The sequence below is a fragment of the Miscanthus floridulus genome, chromosome 18, assembly GCF_019320115.1.
Source record: "Miscanthus floridulus cultivar M001 chromosome 18, ASM1932011v1, whole genome shotgun sequence".
NCBI classification, from domain to species: Eukaryota; Viridiplantae; Streptophyta; class Magnoliopsida; order Poales; family Poaceae; genus Miscanthus; species Miscanthus floridulus.
This window is the reverse complement of record NC_089597.1, coordinates 57,027,478-57,049,720: the sequence shown is the minus strand read 5'-3', so window position 1 is coordinate 57,049,720 and position 22,243 is coordinate 57,027,478. Positions and strand designations below refer to the sequence as shown.

General features: G+C 46.7%; 1 pseudogene; it reads left to right on the top strand.

Annotated features, from left to right (window-relative positions):
* The first annotated feature begins 681 nt into the window (after positions 1–681).
* On the top strand, positions 682–1,812 carry LOC136523887 (probable NADH kinase; annotated as a pseudogene).
* The last annotated feature ends 20,431 nt before the right edge of the window (positions 1,813–22,243 follow it).

Genomic DNA, 22,243 nt, shown 5'->3' with positions numbered 1-22,243 from the left:
CGTTTAAACTGTAACTAAATTTATATAAAAAAACTACTATCATTCATGATATAAAATAAGTACCGTTAGATTAGTTATAGAATATATTTTCATAATAAATTTTGTTTGAGACATAAATGTTAATATTATTTACTATAAAATCAGTCAAATTTGAGTTATTTTGACTAACACAGATCCCATAATTACATTCTTTCCTTGACGGAGAGAGTATATGTGAGGAAAATCAACGTGAACGCACAAAGTAGAGTACAGGAGTACAAGAGCATATTTTAATTTTAATTATATTTATATCCCTTTAAATTACCTTGACCCGACAGACACTGACTGCGTATTAGTTATTACTGCGTTGCGTCAGAACAACCTCAAAGCGGTGGTCCAAAATTAACACACGCTCTGTACGAGCACGACGTGCACAAGCACAAGCGGAGAGGTGGCGCCGCCGCCGGGCGCCGGTCTCTCCAAATGGTGGCCTCCCCAGCCCCGGCTGCTCTCGTTTATTTTTTGGACCGCTGCGATTGCGATTTATTTGTCCGGCCGCGGCCGGGCAGAATTTATTATTTTTCAGCCTTTTTTTTAAAGTATTCATAAATAGACTCTTGATGGTTTGATTTTCGTTTATAGACCCTAATCTCGGTGCCATGGCTTTTGGCGCCAAGAAAACACGTCTTGGCGCCATGGACAATGGCGTCAAGGTCTTAGCGAGGCGTTGGACGTGGCAGTGACCTGGCGCCGACGTGGACAAGGCCTCGGCGCCATAGATCTTGGCGCCGAGCTCGGCGCCGTAGATCTTGGCGCCGAGCTGTTAAACAAGTATAATTGTTCCGAGAAACATATAACAACACCATTGCAATTTAGCTGGTTAGGACGTGCGTGACTTAGTTCAAAGGCCTGGGTTCAAACCCTGGTGTTGAATCTTTTTTTGCTACATTTTTATAAGTAATAGAATAAAAAAAATTATTTGCTACATTTTTATAAGCAATAGAACAAAAAAAATTATTTCGAGAAAAATTATTATAATTCTGTAGCTGGCTCTTTGACAGTTTACTTTGTCTGAAAAGTGTTCTCATGCTGTTATTAGTTTTAGCGATATTAAATTGACTTTATTGAAACATCAGCCTTATCCTACTTCTTTATAGAACTGTATCATTAATGATTTTGTAGTTCTCAATTCTCATTTCTACTGAACTTGTCATAGTCACAGAGTACCTGATGCAACAATTGATGGCAGTAGGCACCCTTTTGAGTTGTCAAGGATGTCTGTGAAACTAAATGGAATTCAAATACCAATTTATGCTATGAATTATATATTGGTACCACGGCATCATCCAGCAAGTATGTCGTGCCTCTCATTTAGGTACTTTTTCTGAGCTTGCTTGTAAATTTAATTTTGTTTCAATGTAATCAATTCTTGTTGGTGCTACGATCACAGGAAAAGAAACAACACAGGATAGAGCTTGCATTTAATAATTAATTGTAGTGGTCGGAGGGTCTCACCAACTGCTGGAACAACTGTTGCTACATGCTATCAGCTGGATGATTTGTGATACCATTATCGAGCCATGATCTTCTGTATATGATAACTTGATAGGGACGGCATTTTGCCAATGGATGCTGAAAAAATACTGCTGTATGGTTTATTTAAGCAAGACCAACACATGCTTGTTGTCTGGTACAATCAGAGGGTGTTGTGTATGTTGATGTTTCACTTGTAGGGCATTCAATTTAGCATGGGGAGATACTTGAGATATCCTCAGATTCTTCAACCTTATAAGTTGTGTTCCAGAACATTTGCTGAAGAGGACATCTGAATAGTGAAATAACAGTATTTTGTGATGGTGACTTTTTATTTGGTATGATGTTTGAGGTGAGCTGAGTTATTGAGTACTTAATTGGTATCAGTTCATCTCCAAGTTGTAATTGATAGTTAACTGCTATCAGATGAAGTATTAATGTCAAATTTGTTATCTTTTCAGAAACAAAATAAAAGATGGATAAGAGCTCAGAGACCACACACCATACGGAACTTCCAGTGTTCTGTCACAGACATCTTCCTTAATATTCCCATGGAATATGAAACAGAGACTACTAAAATGCATAGGGCTTTACCTGTACTACACATTAGTACGCATGTTTCTCGAAATAATTTTTTTGTTCTATTGCTTATAAAAATGTAGCAAAAAAAGATTCAACGCTGCGGTTCGAACCCGGGCCTTTGAGCTAAGCCGCGTGCGTCCTAACTAGCTGAACCGCAATGGCATTGTTGCATGTTCCTCGGAACAATTATACTTGTTTATCAGCTCGGCGTCAAGATTTACGACGCTAAGATCTATGGCGTCGAGGCCTTGTCCACGTCGGCGCCAGGTCACCGCCACGTCCGACGCCTCGCCAAGACCTCGGCGCCATTGTCCATGGCGCCGAGACGTGTTTCCTCGGCGCCCGTGTTTCCTCGGCGCAAAAAGCCATGGCGCCGAAGTTAGGGCTCATAAACGGAAATCAAACCATCATGGGTTTATTTGTAAATATTTTTTTTTAAAAGGGCCGAAAAATAAAAAATTTCGGGCGGCCGGACGGGCAGCGGGCGCGCGGCGGCCATGTTGCTGAGCGGCCGCCAAACGGGAGCGTTTCTTCTGAAACTTGGAGGTGGGACTGGGATCAAGTAGCGTGCAAGTCGATTTGTGTCGACGAGACACGCAGGACGTACGGGCGGCCTTTCCTCCTTCAGTCGTTCGTTAGCATAATAAGCGTGGCTACATACCCGCCGCCCGGTAAGCCGTACGGTGGTTCCTTCCTGCTCTTCGTCCGTGCTGTACTAAGACGAGTGAATATAATTGGCCATTATTATTATTATTATATTCAGCATGGCTTGTGGTTATCATCTCCTTCAAGAGCTTGTAAGTACTAGAATTAGTCGGCAAGGCCGCAAGAGAACGTACGAGGCATGGAATGACTATTATTTACTGTTAGCATTTAGTTATGTTTCTAGTAGGACGATAGTAAGAACAGGCCGTGGCTTCAAAGCTACTCAACTTTGGCTTTTACCAGCAAATATGTCTGTGTTGCAATATGGATAAAACACTCGCGTTTAAATTTTTTCACATAACAATATAGGCTACAAAAAAATGTCATGTTAAAGCATCTAAAACCACATACGAACATGTTTTATGTTTGTTGATTTGTGTGATCAACGAAAACATTTGAATAAGGCATTCATGTGTAATGTCACTTTTGCGCTATATGTTAGTTTTCCCTATCTCTTAAAAGGAAAGCCTAAGAGAGTAAATTCAAAATGATTATTAGTACGACATCAGCCTAGGTTATCATAATTTAGATGTCCTATAAGCTTCATGGTAGTCCTTTACCTTTAGACTTGAGTTTTAGTCGTTTTTTGTCTTCTGAGTTTTGTGCGACCGTTTTGAGTGGTGAACTTTGTAATAAGCGGGGTCTGATTCCTCCTTTGAGAGGATGAAGCCGAATGTTATTTTCTGTTATTAAAAACATAAGCTTCATGGTAGTGTGTCAACATGATAAAAAAAGGAAAAAATGGAATACTCTAGCTAGGCTTCATGGTTTGATGTGTAGGCAAATCATGCATGATGGACAAATGCGGATGTTTAGAAACACAGAAATAGATTAGCTAAGCACATGGTTGAATATTGGCACTAAGAACTATTGTATATATATTTGTCAAAATTTAGATTCTTTGACTCTTGACAAGCGAGATTTCTATTTTTTTTATAGATGAGTGCGAGTATATCTAGATCGGTCTTATCCTCTCTGTATCATTATCCATTCACCACTTATCCTCTCTCCTGCTAATGTTCTGCCAAGAGTCTTCGTCACGGCTGTGAATTTTTTTTAATTTTAACACGGAACTAATTTTAAATCTAACACTGTTTTTTCTTCAAAACTAACACTTTTGGCCGCGCCTATTGTCATGGCGCGGCGAAAAGCATGTGCCGCGCCATGTATGGTGACGTGGCGGGTGGCTGACGTGGCGACGACCGGAAAGGCTGACTGGTGACGCGGCAGGGCCTGCTGCGCCACCGATCTTGGCACGGCAGTGCCGCGCCCTGATCTGTGACGCGGCAGAGCCGAATAAAAGCCCCACGGCTAGTCCTGCCTGCCCGAGCAGCAAGCCCGCCTGGCTGCGCCTGGCCGCCGCGCCCGCGCCACGAACGCCGGCACGCCATGAATGCCGGCACGCCATGAACGCCGGCCGCTCGGTGCGGCCGCTGCGCCAGCACGCCGGCGCGCCACATCCTCCGACCACGCACGGCGGCTGCCCGCCGCGCCCGTCGAGGCTAGCGCCCGCGCCTCCCGGCCTGATCTAGCGCGCCACCACCGCGAGGACGAGCGCCGCTGCCGCGAGGACGAGCGCCGCTGCCGCGAGGTACTCCCCTAGTGCATTTGTTGATTGAATCGACATTATTAGTATAGTAAGTTAGTAAAATAAATAAAGTTAGTATAATTAGTAAAGTATAGTTAGTATAGTTAGTGAAGTTAGTTAGTTTAGTTAGTATAGGTAATATAGTAAGTTAGTATAGATAGTAAAGTTAGGTAGTTTAGTTAGTACAATTAGTGAGTCTAGTTATATATTGTATTTAGTCTAATTAGTTGTTGTAGTTAGCCTTGTATAGATGTTAATATTAGATTAGTTAGTATAGTTATAGTTAGAATATGTATTAATATTACTATGGACATTACGTACGATGATTTCGACGACTTGATGAAGTTTTTTGAAATGCTTTTGCAGATGGATTGTTGTGTTAGAGTTTTATATGGAGGAAGTGTTAGGAGAGAAGATGGTATGTTTGAGGATATGGAAGAAGAATTGAAATGGTTTGATGAACCTCCTAGCTTCAACGACCTTTGTGTCCATTTGAATGCAAAGTTTGGCAGTGATTTCACACTGAATGGGAGGTTTGATACTGGGAAGACTAGGGCACATTATGTCCTCATGGCCTTGCGCGACCCTGCTCACTAGTCCCGCTACACTAGGGTGCTTCAAGGTTCCAATGTGCCCATGGCTGAGGTGGTGGTGGAGAATAGGTACAGGATGCATGGTGTTCAGGACGCAGGAGGCAATGAACAAGAATTAGGGGTCGAAGGGGAAGCAACTCAGGATAACATGGATTTGGATGGTCAGTTGACGCAGGAGCAGTTTCATTCAACTGCAGTAGGTTGTATAAGCAATGATTTTGATGTGAATGAGTTCGAACGGGAAGAGGAGGAGCAGGAGGAGGAGGACAGGATCGGTGATGTAGTTAGCAGTGATTCAGACGATTCTGATGATGACCAAGGAGGTGTAGATGTTATGCCAACACCGGTTGATGCCATGCCAGTACCGGTTCATACTATGCCATTACCAGTACCAACTGAGGTTTTGCATGGTATCTAGGCTCAGGGTAGACTAGTCACAGATTTGATAGCAGATGATACCACCTATGATTCATGGGCTAGAATTAGCGAAGCGCAGCAGTATGCTCCACCACCACCTTACACAGCGATTGAGCTTGAGCAACTAAGGTCGATGAACGTACCTTTCAGAGACGTTCCGAACTATAGGGATGTCAGCACGACGGATATGGCAGTTTGTGACACTGGTCTCCAGATGTGTAGGAAATTATTGTATGACCATGAGAAAGAAACCCTTAGGAAGGAGATGATATTCAATACAATATCAGAGATGAAGCTCTTCCTTCAGGACTATGCTGTGTACCACCATAGGTCGTACACTGTGGGGGATATACCCCTGGGTACCACAAGATGGTACATGGGCCGCACCATCCGAGGTGGCCCGGCCCGTAAGATCAAGGCGTGCACATCAAGATTACAAGTTGTACTAGATATTGTAATAGTACCAAATTGGATACTTTACTTGTAACCTTGTCTCTTCGGAGTATATAAGGAGAGACAAGGGTCCCCTAGAGGACAAGTTAATCTGTATACATCTCAATACAATACACCAAAGACACGGGACGTAGGGTATTACGTCGATCAGATGGCCCAAACCTGTCTAAATCGCTGTCTCTGCGCCTTGTGTCACCATCTGGTTCCTGATTACACGCACCGTCTACCGATAATCTACCACCACGGGCACCCCCATTGGTGGACTGCCGACCATATTTCGTCGACAGTGGTGGTCGGAGATGTCAAGAACTCAAGCCTCACTGTTCGGAGAAGGTTAAAATGGCGTGTCGCATCAGAATACATGGCGCTCGGAGACTAGCTGTGGGGGATATACCCCCGGGTACCACAAGATGGTACATGGGCCGCACCATCCGAGGTGGCCCGGCCGTAAGATCAAGGCGTGCACATCAAGATTACAAGTTGTACTAGATATTGTAATAGTACCAAATATGATACTTTACTTATAACCCTCCTCCTCCAGACTATATAAGGAGAGGCAGGGGTCCCCCTCAAAAACATCTACAATGGATCACCTCAATCAATACAGAATAATGAGACACGGGACGTAGGTATTACGCCAACACGGCGGCCGAACCTATATAAATCTTGTGTCTTGTGCCTCTATAACCATCTGGTTCCTGATTACACGCACCGTCTACCGATAATCTACCACCACGGGCACCCCCCTCGGTGGACTGCCGACCATATTTTGTCGACAGTGGCGCGCCAGGTAGGGGGTGTGCGTGCTGATCCATGGTGAACCAAATGGGATCTCAAGACTTACTTCCTGGTGAGATCGACTTTCATCTTGCCTACGACGTCAACATGGAGATTTGCTGCCGAACTCAAGTCGCCGTGCCAAGACCAACAACCTAGATCGAAGACTTGCGTGGTCGTGCAACAATCGAACCCGACGTCTACTCCGATTAAGGTGGGGCCGGCAGGTTTCCATTAACTTGGTGAAGGCATCGGACCAGTACAAGAAGGCGCTAGATCCAGGCTGGTCCGAGCACCGCATCTGCTATATGTCGCACGGCCTAGAGCCTCTTTTTGTTGTTGCCGTTCTGTTTTCCGTGGAGTCCGTTGCTTCCCCGTCGCTGAAGAGCCTATCGCCGAGTCCGTGAGACCTGACAGATTCGTTATGGACGAGTACATACATGAATATGTGCCTTTGCGTCAGCCGAACGACAACAAGCCAGCAAGCTAGATCATCATGCAAGCCAAGTCAATCAATCTGTGCATGCCTCACGTACATACGAGAAGACATGCAAGCCAAACCAAGATACAACAGATCAACTTGCATATACATAGATCACGTGTAGGCTTTACGTACTTGCGTCTACACCGCCATGCAAGCTACCAAGACTTGCCTGTACACATGCATCCACATATGGGGAAGGAAGGTTGCGTGTTAATGAAGCAGATCGACTGCACGTCTTCGTACGTGGACCAACACCGCCAATCTCCGACCACGTCAACCACGTCCAGAGCGGCTCCGCTGAGCTCCGACCACCAGACCACGTCCCGAGCGGCTCCACCAAGCTCCGACCACCAGACCACGTCCCGAGCGGCTCCGCTGAGCTCCGACCACCAGACCACGTCCCGAGCAGCTCCGCCAAACTCCGACCACCAGACCACGTCCTGAGCGGCTCCGCCGAGCTCCGACCACCAGACCACTAGACCACGTCGCAATGATGATCGCCACGAAGAACGGCGCTATGACAACTGCGACCAACGTCACAACATGCCGAAAAGCTCGAGGACCGGACGACTTCATCACCGCCAACCAGATTTCTATCAAAGATAAGTACACTTCTAATATTTATATTTAACACAATTTTTGTTACGATGTTCCTCCACAATGTCCTCGTCGTGATTATTCTTCAAATAACGTTTGTCCATGTATACCATCTTAAATATAACATATAGCTATACTTAATGCAAATCCTCGACCAGTCATGTTGATGCTCGATGCCTACAGAGACGGCCTTGTCTCCGGCTCCTCCCTACATGTGCACAAGCGTCTGCCCTCTGCGTTATGGGTGGTTGGCAGCGGCTCCTTAGCGACGCTTTGTTCTTCCTACACATGCATGGGCTCCGCGCCCCGCGTTATGGTTCACGGGCTAGCTAGGGCTAGAGACTCAGCTACATACTAACTGGTCGGGCAGTTTATATTAAGTATAAACACAAACTTCACATTAACACTGATGTTTACAAAGCACCAACTGCTTTATCACATCATGCTCATTTGCAAATGACTGTTGAGCGTTGTTTCTTCACTGCTGATTTTTTCTCCATAATTTATTATTTTGTACATCATGTACTACCATTCTACATATTTATATTGTAGGAATTTCGAGCTATGCTCAGGGACTTCGTCGTTCACTTCTCGACCTACGCTCAGGGACTGCCTCGATCACTCTCCGACCATAGCTCGGGGACTTCGTCGCTCGCTCCTCGACCTGTGCTCGGGGACTGCCTCGACCACTCTCCGACCACAGCTCAAGGACTTTGCGTCTCAACTACATGCGACTAGCGACTCGCATACAATTGGGATATTCTTTCTCATTTAGACCTTGCTACAAGGCTCATACCTCGCCTTCCAGCAAGCTCGGGGACTACATCGGTACGATGCACCTGCATTGCATCTCATATCGCCTGTACGACGATTGGATTCTCAACTTATCTAGGAATTCTTTTTAGACCCTGGCACCACGTGCCTACGTCACCTACTACCAGGCTCGGGGACTAAGTGGGCACACTTCACCTTGCGGTGAATGTGCTTGTTTTTCGACCACTACGCCTCTGATGATCAAAGATGCTACACTTCAAGACGCACTTACATTTCTTTTCAGAAATACAAGTGGGCACACTTCCCGGGACGGAAATCTTTTTCTTTCTTCTTAAGAGCACCATACATTCTTTGAACAACCTATTTCTCCGACGACAACGGTGGTCGGAGATGTCAAGAACTCAAGCCTCACTGTTCGGGGAAGGTTAAAATGGCGTGTCGCATCAGAATACATGGCGCTCGGGGACTAGCTGTGGGGGATATACCCTCGGGTACCACAAGATGGTACATGGGCCGCACCATCCGAGGTGGCCCGGCCTGTAAGATCAAGGCGTGCACATCAAGATTACAAGTTGTACTAGATATTGTAATAGTACCAAATTGGATACTTTACTTGTAACCTTGTCTCTTCAGAGTATATAAGGAGAGATAAGGGTCCCCTAGAGGACAAGTTAATCTGTACACATCTCAATACAATACACCAAAGACACAGGACGTAGGGTATTACGTCGATCAGACGGCCCGGACCTGTCTAAATCGCTGTCTCTGTGCCTTGTGTCACCATCTGGTTCCTGATTACACGCACTGTCTACCGATAATCTACCACCACGGGCACCCCCCTTGGTGGTCTGCCGACCATATTTCGTTGACAGTGACGTGCCATGTAGGGGGTGTGCGTGCTGATCCATGGTGAACCAAATGGGATCTCAAGACTTACTTCCTGGTGAGATCGACTTTCATCTTGCCTACAACGTCAACATGGAGATTTGCTGCCGAACTCAAGTCGCCGTGCCAAGACCAACAACCTAGATCGAAGACTCGCGTGGTCGTGCAACAATTGAACCCGACGTCTACTCTGATTAAGGTGGGGCCGGTAGGTTTCCATTAACTTGGTGAAGGCATCGGACCAGTACAAGAAGGCGCCAGATCTAGGCGGGTCCGGGCATCGCATCTGCTACATGTCGCACGGCCTAGAGCCTCTTTTTGTTGCTACCGTTCTGTTTTCTGTGGAGTCCGTTGCTTCCCCATCGTCGAAGAGCCTATCGCCGAGTCCATGAGACCTAACAGATTCGTTATGGACGAGTACGTACATGAATATGTGCCTTTGCCTTAGCCGAACGACAACAAGCCAGCAAGCTAGATCATCATGCAAGCCAAGTCAATCAATCTGTACATGCCTCACGTACATACGAGAAGACATGCAAGCCAAACCAAGATACAACAGATCACCTTGCATATACATAGATCACGTGCAGTCTTTACGTACTTGCATCTACACCGCCATGCAAGCTACCAAGACTTGCCTGTACACATGCATCCACATATGGGGAAGGAAGGTTGCGTGTTAATGAAGCAGATCGACTGCACGTCTTCGTACGCGGACCGACACCACCAATCTCCGACCATGTCGACCATGTCCAGAGCGGCTTCGCCGAGCTCCGACCACCAGACCACGTCCCGAGCGGCTCCGCCAAGCTCCGACCACCAGACCACGTCCCGAGCGGCTCCGCCGAGCTCCGACCACTAGACCACGTCTCGAGCAGCTCCGCCAAGCTCCGACCACCAGACCACGTCCCGAGCGGCTCCGCCGAGCTCCGACCACCAGACCACCAGACCACATCACAATGATGATCGCCATGAAGAACGGCGCTTTGACAACTGCGACCAACGTCACAACAGGCCGAAAAGCTCGAGGACCGGATGACTTCATCACCGCCGACCAGATTTCTATCAAAGATAAGTACACTTCTAATATTTATATTTAACACAATTTTCGTTACGACGTTCCTCCACAACGTCCTCGTCATGATTATTCTTCAAATAACGTTTGTCCATGTATACCATCTTAAATATAACATATAGCTATACTTAATGCAAATCCTCGACCAGTCATGTTGATGCTCGATGCCTACAGAGACGGCCTTGTCTCTGGCTCCTCCCTACACATGCATGAGCATCTGCCCTCTGCGTTATGGGTGGTCAGCAGCGGCTCCTTAGCGACGCTTTGTTCTTCCTACACATGCACGGGCTCCGCGCCCCGCGTTATGGTTCACGGGCTAGCTAGGGCTGGAGACTCAGCTACATACTAACTGATCGGGCGGTTTATATTAAGTATAAACACAAACTTCACATTAACACTGATGTTTACAAAGCACCAACTGCTTTATCACATCATGCTCATTTGCAAATGACAGTTGAGCGTTGTTTCTTCACTGCTGATTTTTTCTCCATAATTTATTATTTTGTACATCATGTACTACCATTCTACATATTTATATTGCAGGAATTTCGAGCTATGCTCGGGGACTTCGTCGCTCGCTTCTCGACCTACGCTCAGGGACAGCCTCGATCACTCTCCGACCATAGCTCGGGGACTTCGTCGCTCGCTCCTCGACCTGTGCTCGAGGACTGCCTCGACCACTGTCTGACCACAGCTCGGGGACTTTGCGTCTCAACTACATGCGACTGGCAACTCGCATACAGTTGGGATATTCTTTCTCATTTAGACCTTGCTACAAGGCTCATACCTCGCCTTCCAGTAAGCTCGGGGACTACATCGGTACGATGCACCTGCCGATGCATCTCGTATCGCCTATACGACGATTGGATTCTCAACTTAACTGGGAATTCTTTTTAGACCCTGGCACCACGTGCCTACGCCACCTACTACCAGGCTCGAGGACTAAGTTGGCACACTTCACATTGTGGTGAATGTGCTTGTTTTTCGACCACTACGCCTCTGATGATCAAAGATGCTACGCTTCAAGACGCACTTACATTTCTTTTCAGAAATACAAGTGGGCACACTTCCCGGGACGGAAATCTTTTTCTTTCTTCTTAAGAGCACCATACATTCTTCGGACAACCTACTTCTCCGGCGACAACGGTGGTTGAAGATGTCAAGAACTCAAGCCTCACTGTTCGGGGAAGGTTAAAATGGCGTGTCGCATCAGAATACATGGCGCTCGGGGACTAGCTGTGGGGGATATACCCCCGGGTACCACAAGATGGTACATGGGCCGCACCATCCGAGGTGGCTTGGCCCGTAAGATCAAGGCGTGCACATCAAGATTACAAGTTGTACTAGATATTGTAATAGTACCAAATTGGATACTTTACTTATAACCTTGTCTCTTCAGAGTATATAAGGAGAGATAAGGGTCCCCTAGAGGACAAGTTAATCTGTACACATCTCAATACAATACACCAAAGACACAGGACGTAGGGTATTACGTCGATCAGACGGCCCGAACCTGTCTAAATCGCTGTCTCTGCGCCTTGTGTCACCATCTGGTTTCTGATTACACGCACCGTCTACCGATAATCTACCACCACGGGCACCCCCTCGTGGATTGCCGACCATATTTCATCGACAGTGGAGCGCCAGGTATGGGGTGTGCGTGCTTTTCCATGGTGAACCAAATGGGATCTCAAGACTTACTTCCTGGTGAGATCGACTTTAGTCTTGCCTACGACGTCAACATGGAGATTTACTGCCGAACTCAAGTCGCCGTGCCAAGACCAACAACCTAGATTGAAGACTCGCGTGGTCGTGCAACAATCGAACCCGACGTCTACTCCGATTAAGGTGGGGCCGGCAGGTTTCCATTAACTTGGTGAAGGCATCAGACCAGTACAAGAAGGCACCAGATCCATGCGGGTCCGGGCACCGCATCTGCTACATGTCTTACGGCCTAGAGCCTCTTTTTGTTGCTGCCATTCTGTTTTCCGTGGAGTCCGTTGCTTCCTCATCGCCGAAGAGCCTATTGTCGAGTCCGTGAGACCTGACAGATTCATTATGGATGAGTACGTACATGAATATGTGCCTTTGCGTTAGCCGAACGACAACAAGCCAGCAAGCTAGATCATCATGCAAGCCAAGTCAATCAATATGTACTTGCCTAAAGTACGTACGAGAAGACATGCAAGCCAAACCAAGATACAACAGATCAACTTGCATATACATAGATCACGTGCAGGCTTTACGTACTTGCATCTACACCGCCATGCAAGCTACCAAGACTTGCCTGTACACATGCATCCATGTATGGGGAAGGAAGGCTGCGTGTTAATGAAGTAGATCGACTGCACGTCTTCGTACACGGACCGACACCGCCAATCTCTGACCACGTCGACCATGTCCAGAGCGGCTCCACCGAGCTTTGACCACCAGACCACGTCCCGAGCGGCTCCGCCAAGCTCCGACCACCAAACCACCAGACCACGTCCCGAGCAGCTCCGCCGAGCTCCGACCACCAGACCACCAGACCACGTCCCGAGCAGCTCTGCCGAGCTCCGACCACCAGACCACGCCCCGAGCGACTCCGCCAAGCTCCGACCACCAGACCACTAGACCACGTCGCAATGATGATCGCCACGAAGAACGACGCTATGACAACTGCGACCAACGTCACAACAGGTCGAAAAGCTCGAGGACCGGACGACTTCATCACCGCCGACTAGATTTCTATCACAGATAAGTACACTTCTAATATTTATATTTAACACAATTTTCATTACGACGTTCCTCCACAACGTCCTCGTCATGATTATTCTTCAAATAACGTTTGTCCATGTATACCATCTTAAATATAACATACAGCTATACTTAATGCAAATCCTCAACCAGTCATGTTGACGCTCGATGCCTACAGAGACGGCCCTGTCTCCGGCTCCTCCCTACACGTGCACGAGCGTCTGCCCTCTGCGTTATGGGTGGTCGGCAGCGGCTCCTTAGCGACGCTTTGTTCTTCCTACACATGCACGAGCTCCGCGCCCCGCGTTATGGTTCACGGGCTAGCTAGGGCTGGAGACTCAGCTACATACTAACTGGTCGGGCGGTTTATATTAAGTATAAACACAAACTTCACATTAACACTGATGTTTACAAAGCACCAACGGCTTTATCACATCATGCTCATTTGCAAATGACTACTGAGCGTTGTTTCTTCACTGCTGATTTTTTCTCCATAATTTATTATTTTGTACATCATGTACTACCATTCTACATATTTATATTGCAGGAATTTTGAGCTATGCTCGGGGACTTCGTCGCTCGCTTCTCGACCTACGCTCAGGGACTGCCTCGATCAGTCTCCGACCACAACTCGGGGACTTCGTTGCTCGCTCCTCGACCTGTGCTCGGGGACTGCTTCGACCACTCTCCGACCACAGCTCGGGGACTTTGCGTCTCAACTACATGCGACTGGCGACTCGCATACAGTTGGGATATTCTTTCTCATTTAGACCTTGCTACAAGGATCATACCTCGCCTTCCAGCAAGCTCAGGGACTACATCGGTACGATGCACCTGCCGGTGCATCTCGTATCGCCTGTACGACGATTGGATTCTCAACTTAACTGGGAATTCTTTTTAGACCCTAGCACCACGTGCCTACGTCACCTACTACCAGGCTCGGGGACTAAGTGGACACAATTCACCTTGCGGTGAATGTGCTTGTTTTTCGACCACTATGCCTCTAATGATCAAAGATGCTACGCTTCAAGACGCACTTACATTTTCTTTTCAGAAATACAAGTGGGCACACTTCCCGGGACGGAAATCTTTTTCTTTCTTCTTAAGAGCACCATACATTCTTCGGACAACCTACTTCTCCGGCGACAACGGTGGTCGGAGATGTCAAGAACTCAAGCCTCACTGTTCGGGGAAGGTTAAAATGGCGTGTCGCATCACAATACATTGCGCTCGGGGACTAGCTATGGGGGATATACCCCCGGGTACCACAAGATGGTACATGGGCCGCACCATCCGAGGTGGCCCGGCCCGTAAGATCAAGGCGTGCACATCAAGATTACAAGTTATACTAGATATTGTAATAGTACCAAATTGGATACTTTACTTGTAACCTTGTCTCTTCAGAGTATATAAGGAGAGACAAGGGTCCCCTAGAGGACAAGTTAATATGTATACATCTCAATACAATACACCAAAGACACAAAACGTAGGGTATTACGTCGATCAGACGGCCCGAACCTATCTAAATCGCTGTCTCTGTGCCTTGTGTCACCATCTGGTTCCTGATTACACGCACCGTCTACCGATAATCTACCACCACGGGCACCCCCCTCGGTGGACTGCCGACCATATTTCGTCGACAGTGGCGCGCCAGGTAGGGGGTGTGTGTGCTGATCCATGGTGAACCAAATGGGATCTCAAGACTTACTTCCTGGTGAGATCGACTTTCATCTTGCCTACGACGTCAACATGGAGATTTGCTGCCGAACTCAAGTCACCGTGCCAAGACCAACAACCTAGATCGAAGACTCACGTGGTCATGCAACAATCGAACCCGACGTCTACTCTGATTAAGGTGGGGCCGGTAGGTTTCCATTAACTTGGTGAAGGCACCGGACCAGTACAAAAAGGCGCCAGATCTAGGCGGGTCCGGGCACCGCATCTGCTACATGTCGCACGGCCTAGAGCCTCTTTTTGTTGCTGCCGTTCTGTTTTCCGTGGAGTCCGTTGCTTCCCCGTCGCCGAAGAGCCTATCGTCGAGTCCGTGAGACCTGACAGATTCGTTATGGATGAGTACATACATGAATATGTGCCTTTGCGTCAGCCGAACGACAACAAGCCAGCAAGCTAGATCATCATGCAAGCCAAGTCAATCAATCTGTACATGCCTCACGTACATATGAGAAGACATGCAAGCCAAACCAAGATACAACAGATCAACTTGCATATACATAGATCACGTGCAGGCTTTACGTACTTGCATCTACACCGCCATGCAAGCTACCAAGACTTGCCTGTACACATGCATCCACGTATGGGGAAGGAAGGCTGCATGTTAATGAAGTAGATCGACTACACATCTTCGTACGCGGACCGACACCACCAATCTCCGACCACGTCGACCACGTCTAGAGCGGCTCCGCCGAGCTCCGACCACCAGACCACGTCTCGAGCGACTCCACCAAGCTTCGACCACTAGACCACGTCCCGAGCGGCTCCGCCGAGCTCCGGCCACCAGACCACCAGACCACGTCCCGAGCAGCTCCGCCGAGCTCTGACCACCAGACCACGTCGCAATGATGATCGCCACAAAGAACGGCGCTATGACAACTACGACCAACGTCACAACAGGCCGAAAAGCTCAAGGACCGGACGACTTCATCACCGCCGACCAGATTTCTATCAAAGATAAGTACACTTCTAATATTTATATTTAACACAATTTTCATTACGACGTTCCTCCACAACGTCCTCATCATGATTATTCTTCAAATAACGTTTGTCCATGTATACCATCTTAAATATAACATACAGCTATACTTAATGCAAATCCTCGACCAGTCATGTTGACGCTCGATGCCTACAGAGACGGCCCTGTCTCTGGCTCCTCCCTACACGTGCACGAGCGTCTGCCCTCTGTGTTATGGGTGGTCGGCAGCGGCTCCTTAGCGACGCTTTGTTCTTCCTACACATGCATGGGCTCCGCGCCCCGCGTTATGGTTCACGGGCTAGCTAGGGCTAGAGACTCTGCTACATACTAACTGGTCGGGCGGTTTATATTAAGTATAAACACAAACTTCACATTAACACTGATGTTTACAAAGCACCAACTGCTTTATCACATCATGCTCATTTGCAAATGACTGTTGAGCATTGTTTCTTCACTGCTGATTTTTTCTCCATAATTTATTATTTTGTACATCATGTACTACCATTCTACATATTTATATTGTAGGAATTTCGAGCTATGCTCAGGGACTTCATCGCTCGCTTCTCGACCTACGCTCAGGGAATGCCTCGATCACTCTCCGACCACAGCTCGGGGACTTCGTCGCTCGCTCCTCGACCTGTGCTCGGGGACTGCCTCGACCACTCTGTGACCACAGCTCGGGGACTTTGCGTCTCAACTACATGCGACTGGCGACTCGCATACAGTTGGGATATTCTTTCTCGTTTAGACCTTGCTACAAGGCTCATACCTCGCCTTCCAGCAAGCTCGGGGACTACATCGGTACGATGCACCTGCCGGTGCATCTCGTATCGCCTGTACGACGATTGGATTCTCAACTTAACTAGGAATTCTTTTTAGACCCTGGCACCACGTGCCTATGTCACCTACTACCAGGCTCGGGGACTAAATGGGCACACTTCACCTTGCGGTGAATGTGCTTGTTTTTCGACCACTACGCCTCTGATGATCAAAGATGCTACGCTTCAAGACGCACTTACATTTCTTTTCAGAAATACAAGTGGTCACACTTCCTGGGACAGAAATCTTTTTCTTTCTTCTTAAGAGCACCATACATTCTTCAGACAACCTACTTCTCCGGCGACAACGGTGGTCGGAGATGTCAAGAACTCAAGCCTCACTGTTTGGGGAAGGTTAAAATGGCGTGTCGCATCAGAATACATGGCGCTCGAGGACTAGCTGTGGGGGATATACCCCCGGGTACCACAAGATGGTACATGGGCCACACCATCCGAGGTGGCCCGACCCGTAAGATCAAGGCGTGCACATCAAGATTACAAGTTGTACTAGATATTGTAATAGTACCAAATTGGATACTTTACTTGTAACCTTGTCTCTTCGGAGTATATAAGGAGAGACAAGGATTCCCTAGAGGACAAGTTAATCTGTATACATCTCAATATAATACACCAAAGACATATGACGTAGGGTATTACGTCGATCAGACGGCCCGACCTGTCTAAATCACTGTCTCTGCGCCTTGTGTCACCATCTGGTTCCTGATTACACGCACCGTCTACCGATAATCTACCACCACGGGCACCCCCCTCGGTGGACTGCCGACCATATTTCGTTGACATACACCGTCACTCATTCGGACCAGGAGTTGAGGTACCACGTGATATGCAAAAACGGTTGTATGTGGAGGTTAAATGCACGAAAGAGACAGAGTGATGGCAAGTGGAGGATAAGTAAAGTTGTCGAACCGCACACTTGCCTATCCAATTGGGGGAAGGAAAATGATCAGCAACTCACTGCACGTTACCTTGTCCGTCGTATATTGGGGCTCGTTGATGACAATAATGACATTTCGGTGTCTTCTTTACAACAATCCATATTTGGATTCGTTAAGTATGATGTAAAGTACGGAAAGGCTTGGCATGCTAAGCAAATTGCCCTGGCGATTTGATGGGGTAGTTGGGAGGAAGCGTACAACAGGGTGCCCCACATCTTATGTGCAATGCATTACTATAACCCTGGCTTGAAATGGTTTGTGGACATCGGAGGGATGTGTGTTCGAGACCCATTGAGGCATGTCCTCTATCGTGTGTTCTGGTCGTTCGCGCAAACGAAACATGCATTCCTATTTTGTCGGGCAGTCGTACTTGTTGATGGCACTTTCCTGACAGGAAAGTATAAGGGCACCTTGATGATGGCTGCTGTTGTTGATCCTAAAGACTAGATAGTACCCAAGCTTTTGCTTTGACAGAGGGAGAGAACAATTAATCGTGGTCATGATTCATGCAGCTTCTATGTGTACAAGTGCTTAGCCTATCTCGCACTATATGTTTGATCTCGGACCGTCACTCAGGGCTTCTTAATGCTGTAGCTAAGCATATAGATGGATTCCCGCCTCTAGTGTATAGATGGTGCATGAGACACTTTGCCGCTAATTTCTGGCGGTGCCAGCGGAAGCAGGAGGTATGTAATAAGGTAAAGACTCTATATTGTGTACGTACAGAGCACCAGTTCAAGGAGACAAAGAGAGAACTAGACAAGATGGTAAATGAAGCGGGAAAGGTCTGGTTAGAGGCGCAGATGGAACAAAAGGCTCAGTGTGCATTAGCATATGACGAGAGGGTTTCAGGTATGGCATCATGACCACTAACTCCTCAGAGTCCTTCAACCGTGTATTCACCGGAGTTCGATCGTTGCCTGTGTCTGGAATTATTGAGTTCTTTCATAAGTGCAACAAATATTTTATGAAGAGGTGGGAACTTGCGCAGAGGAATATAGCTGAGCAGGGGCGTTTTAGAAAGGCCGGAGCTGAACATTTGAAGGAGGCTAAGGAATTGGCCAAGCAGCACACCGCCGAGCCATATGGACCCCGCGCGCCATATCTTTAGTGTACGGGGCAAGGGTGGCACAAGCTTGGGTGGCAAACATTATTGTGGATGAAACTACTAAGTTGATCTTGAAAAGGTATAGTGCAGTTGCAATGTCCCTCAGATCATGCATGCCCATTGCTCTCATATGATCATGGCCTGTAGGGTTCGCGAGTACAACTATGAGGATCTGCCATATATGTCACCCTTGTATCTCTGTTCAAACACCATTAGTATTTGGGAGATGAGCTTCGAGTCATACCTTGACCCGATATAGTGACCACCTTATAATGGTTATGACTACGTGCTGCATCCGGATTTAATGAAGGTAGGGAAGGATAGGAGGAAGAAGAAGCGACTCAAGGGGAATATGGACGCTATGAGAGGGTACGACGAAGACATGTACGGCGGGGGAGACTTCAATGAGACCCGTGGCAGGAATCTTTGCTCCATTTGCAAAGAATCTGGTCACAAGGCTAGCAGGCATAGAAGACGAGGGCAGCAGGTGCTTCATATTGTGTTCGTATTGCATAACAAGTAGTTCAAATTTTGCAATGCTACATAATGTTAATTTGAATATTGTTAATTTGAATACTCTAACCCTTTGTTTATCAATTTGTAACAGGATGGCCCCTCCCACGCCGCACTAGATGTACCCCCTTCTTGAGGTGGAGTACAATGATCCCCTTCTTCCACCGCACGACGAGGTTTCCAAGAGGCGTTCGAGGGATCCTTATATTCCTGTGACATAGTTCGTTACGTCGAACGAATATTGTCGTCCGAAACATGCAGACTCATGAACCAATGAAAATGTTACGTGGCAACTTGTCGTCCATTTATTTGCTCAACATTTCAACACATACACTTTGCACTTACTTCATGCTTGTTTGGACACAAACTCCAACGTATTCTCAGAGTTTATCACAACTCGATCTCCGCAATCACACAGAGGAGGTTCCTCGAGTCGTCTAACTACGGCTAAGTGCTTCTCCTTAGCCGTCATTGGAGGGGGGGTTAGGGGGAGGTTGAACCCACCGCTCGAAGTGCTCTCGTGGATGTCGCCCTCTCCACCAATCGTCGAAAAGAAGGTACCCGGGGTCAAACTTGTCTGCACCATCGATCCACTGAAAGAAAAATCATCTCTCATGGGCCTACACAACAAAATTCCAATAAAATATTAGTAACCTAGTAATACAAATGAAGAAAAAAATCATACGGAAATAATTACTTACATTAAAACGACTGCATGTGTAGAAGCAACGAGCTGTTGTGTCCGGATGTCTCGATTGAAACACGTCAGCCGGACGACCACAGTCACAGTTAGGGACATGGAGTTCAGGAGGGACGGGGCATCTTTGCTAGATTCGTCGTGGTACAATTCTTTAGGACGACCCGTTTTCGCCACAACTGCTCCCGAAACATGTCTTCCATCTAATAAAACAGTTCAAATTAAACATCAATCAAAACAACGCAAATTAATATAAAATATAATTATTTGCATTGCAACTAAAATAATATAACCAATACTTATAGCAACAAAAATATACATGATAAACATACTTCTAACTAAATAATTAATCTTAACATTGATAAAATTAAACTAATATCTTTCCTTCAAAACCGTAGCCCATAGTTCCCAAATATAATTTTCCTCCTAACCTTAACTCACATTCATAATATTCCTATCCACCATTCAAACGAAAATAAAAAGTGCGTCATTATCTTGTACGAGGACGAGGAGGGAGCGAGGCGGCCGGGGAATGGAAGGGAAGGGAGGGAGGCGGCAACGGAGGGTCGGGCGGGCGGCGGGCGCGGCGGCCAGGCGCGGGCAGGCGGGACTAGCCGCGGGGCTTTTATTCGGCTCTGCCGTGCCAAGATCAGTGGCGCGGTAGGCCCTGCCACGTCACCGGTCAGCATTTCCGGTCGTCGCCACGTCAGCCACCCGCTGCGCCACCATACATGACGTGACACATGCTTTTCGCCGCGCCATGGCAATAGGCGTGGCCAAAAGTGTTAGTTTTGAAAAAAACAGTGTTAGATTTAAAATTAGTTTACAAAAAAATGTTAAAATTAAAAAAAAAATTCACGGCTGTCACTGACAGCTTCCTTTTCAGCATCGTTCTTCTTTTCCATCGAGGTGTTGTGTAGTCGCAACATTACGTTCTCCTCCATACTTGTGTTTTTGGCCAAAAGGTGAATAGAGGCATGAGCTCAACGATGTAGGGTCTCAGCGGTGCTCTAGATCGGGCAAGGCTTGGCTTGGGTGTCAAAGGTTTGGACCAATGTCATCTTTTGCTTGTCTTGTTTAAACTTAGCCCCCCGGTGCGTTGGATCGGTTCAGGCCATGATTCTTGACACATGACCCGACCGAATTTGAAGAAACCTGATTCAAAGTGCGATACCCAAAAATAGCCTGACACGACCCAATGTTTGATTAGGTCTACATCAATCTCACCACCATTTTCTCTATGGTGCGCACATTTTCCTTTGGCTTATGTGAAAAAATTCGAGTTGGAGTGGATTGTGTTTGGTTCTGTGTTTTGCGAAGAACAATGCTCTTTCCATAGGAGCACGATAGGTAGCCTCCTATCATGTTACTAGTACCTGCCATGGTAAAGATGATGATGTTTGTCATATGTCTGATCCTGAGAAACTATTACAAATCTGTTCACTGTTATTTTCTTAAGTGCCTTTTTTTAACTCAATATGTTTTATAATACCGAGATTTGGTGACTGAAAAGAGAGTACTTAGGACTTGTTTGGACCAAATTCAGATTAGCTTAATCTAAATTATTAATGAGATTACTATGATATAGATTACAGATTATAATAATCTTGGATGTTAGATACCTATATATTATTTTAGTTGCTGGATTATTGTCTATTCACCTATGAATATGATCTCCTATTTGTAGGTTTGGAATGATTATAAGATTGCAATAACTTGTTTGGATTATTATTATTATTATTATTATTATTATTATTATTATCCAACTCATAATTTCGGGTGTTTAATTTGGATCATCTAGAGATTATTTTATCTAATTATTATAACCCAATGGTGGTAATATGAAAAATACCGTGTTAATGATTGACTATTGAAATTTAGTATTCCTATATTAAGAAAAGGTAGAAAATCTCAAAAGGAACTTTTATAAAATCATAATTTTTTTTTGAAATTCATAAAATCATAATTTGGCTACTATGTCAATGATCGATTATAACTGTAGCAGCCCTCAGCTTGACGCTATCAAGCAAATTTTTATATGCGTAACACCCAGATCCCACTTGCATTTCCCGCAGTAATCACTCGTAATCAGTGGCACAGCACTTTTGCCAAAAGCCAGCATCTCCATTTGTTCCGGCAAGCCTCCTCATCAAGCTTCGTATCGTAGAAAACACAGAAAAGCCAGCCGCGGCCGGGCCGACCCGGTCGGCATCCGAACCCAACGCCTCGGAGAGCCTTAAACCCTGACCCGAGCCTGACATCA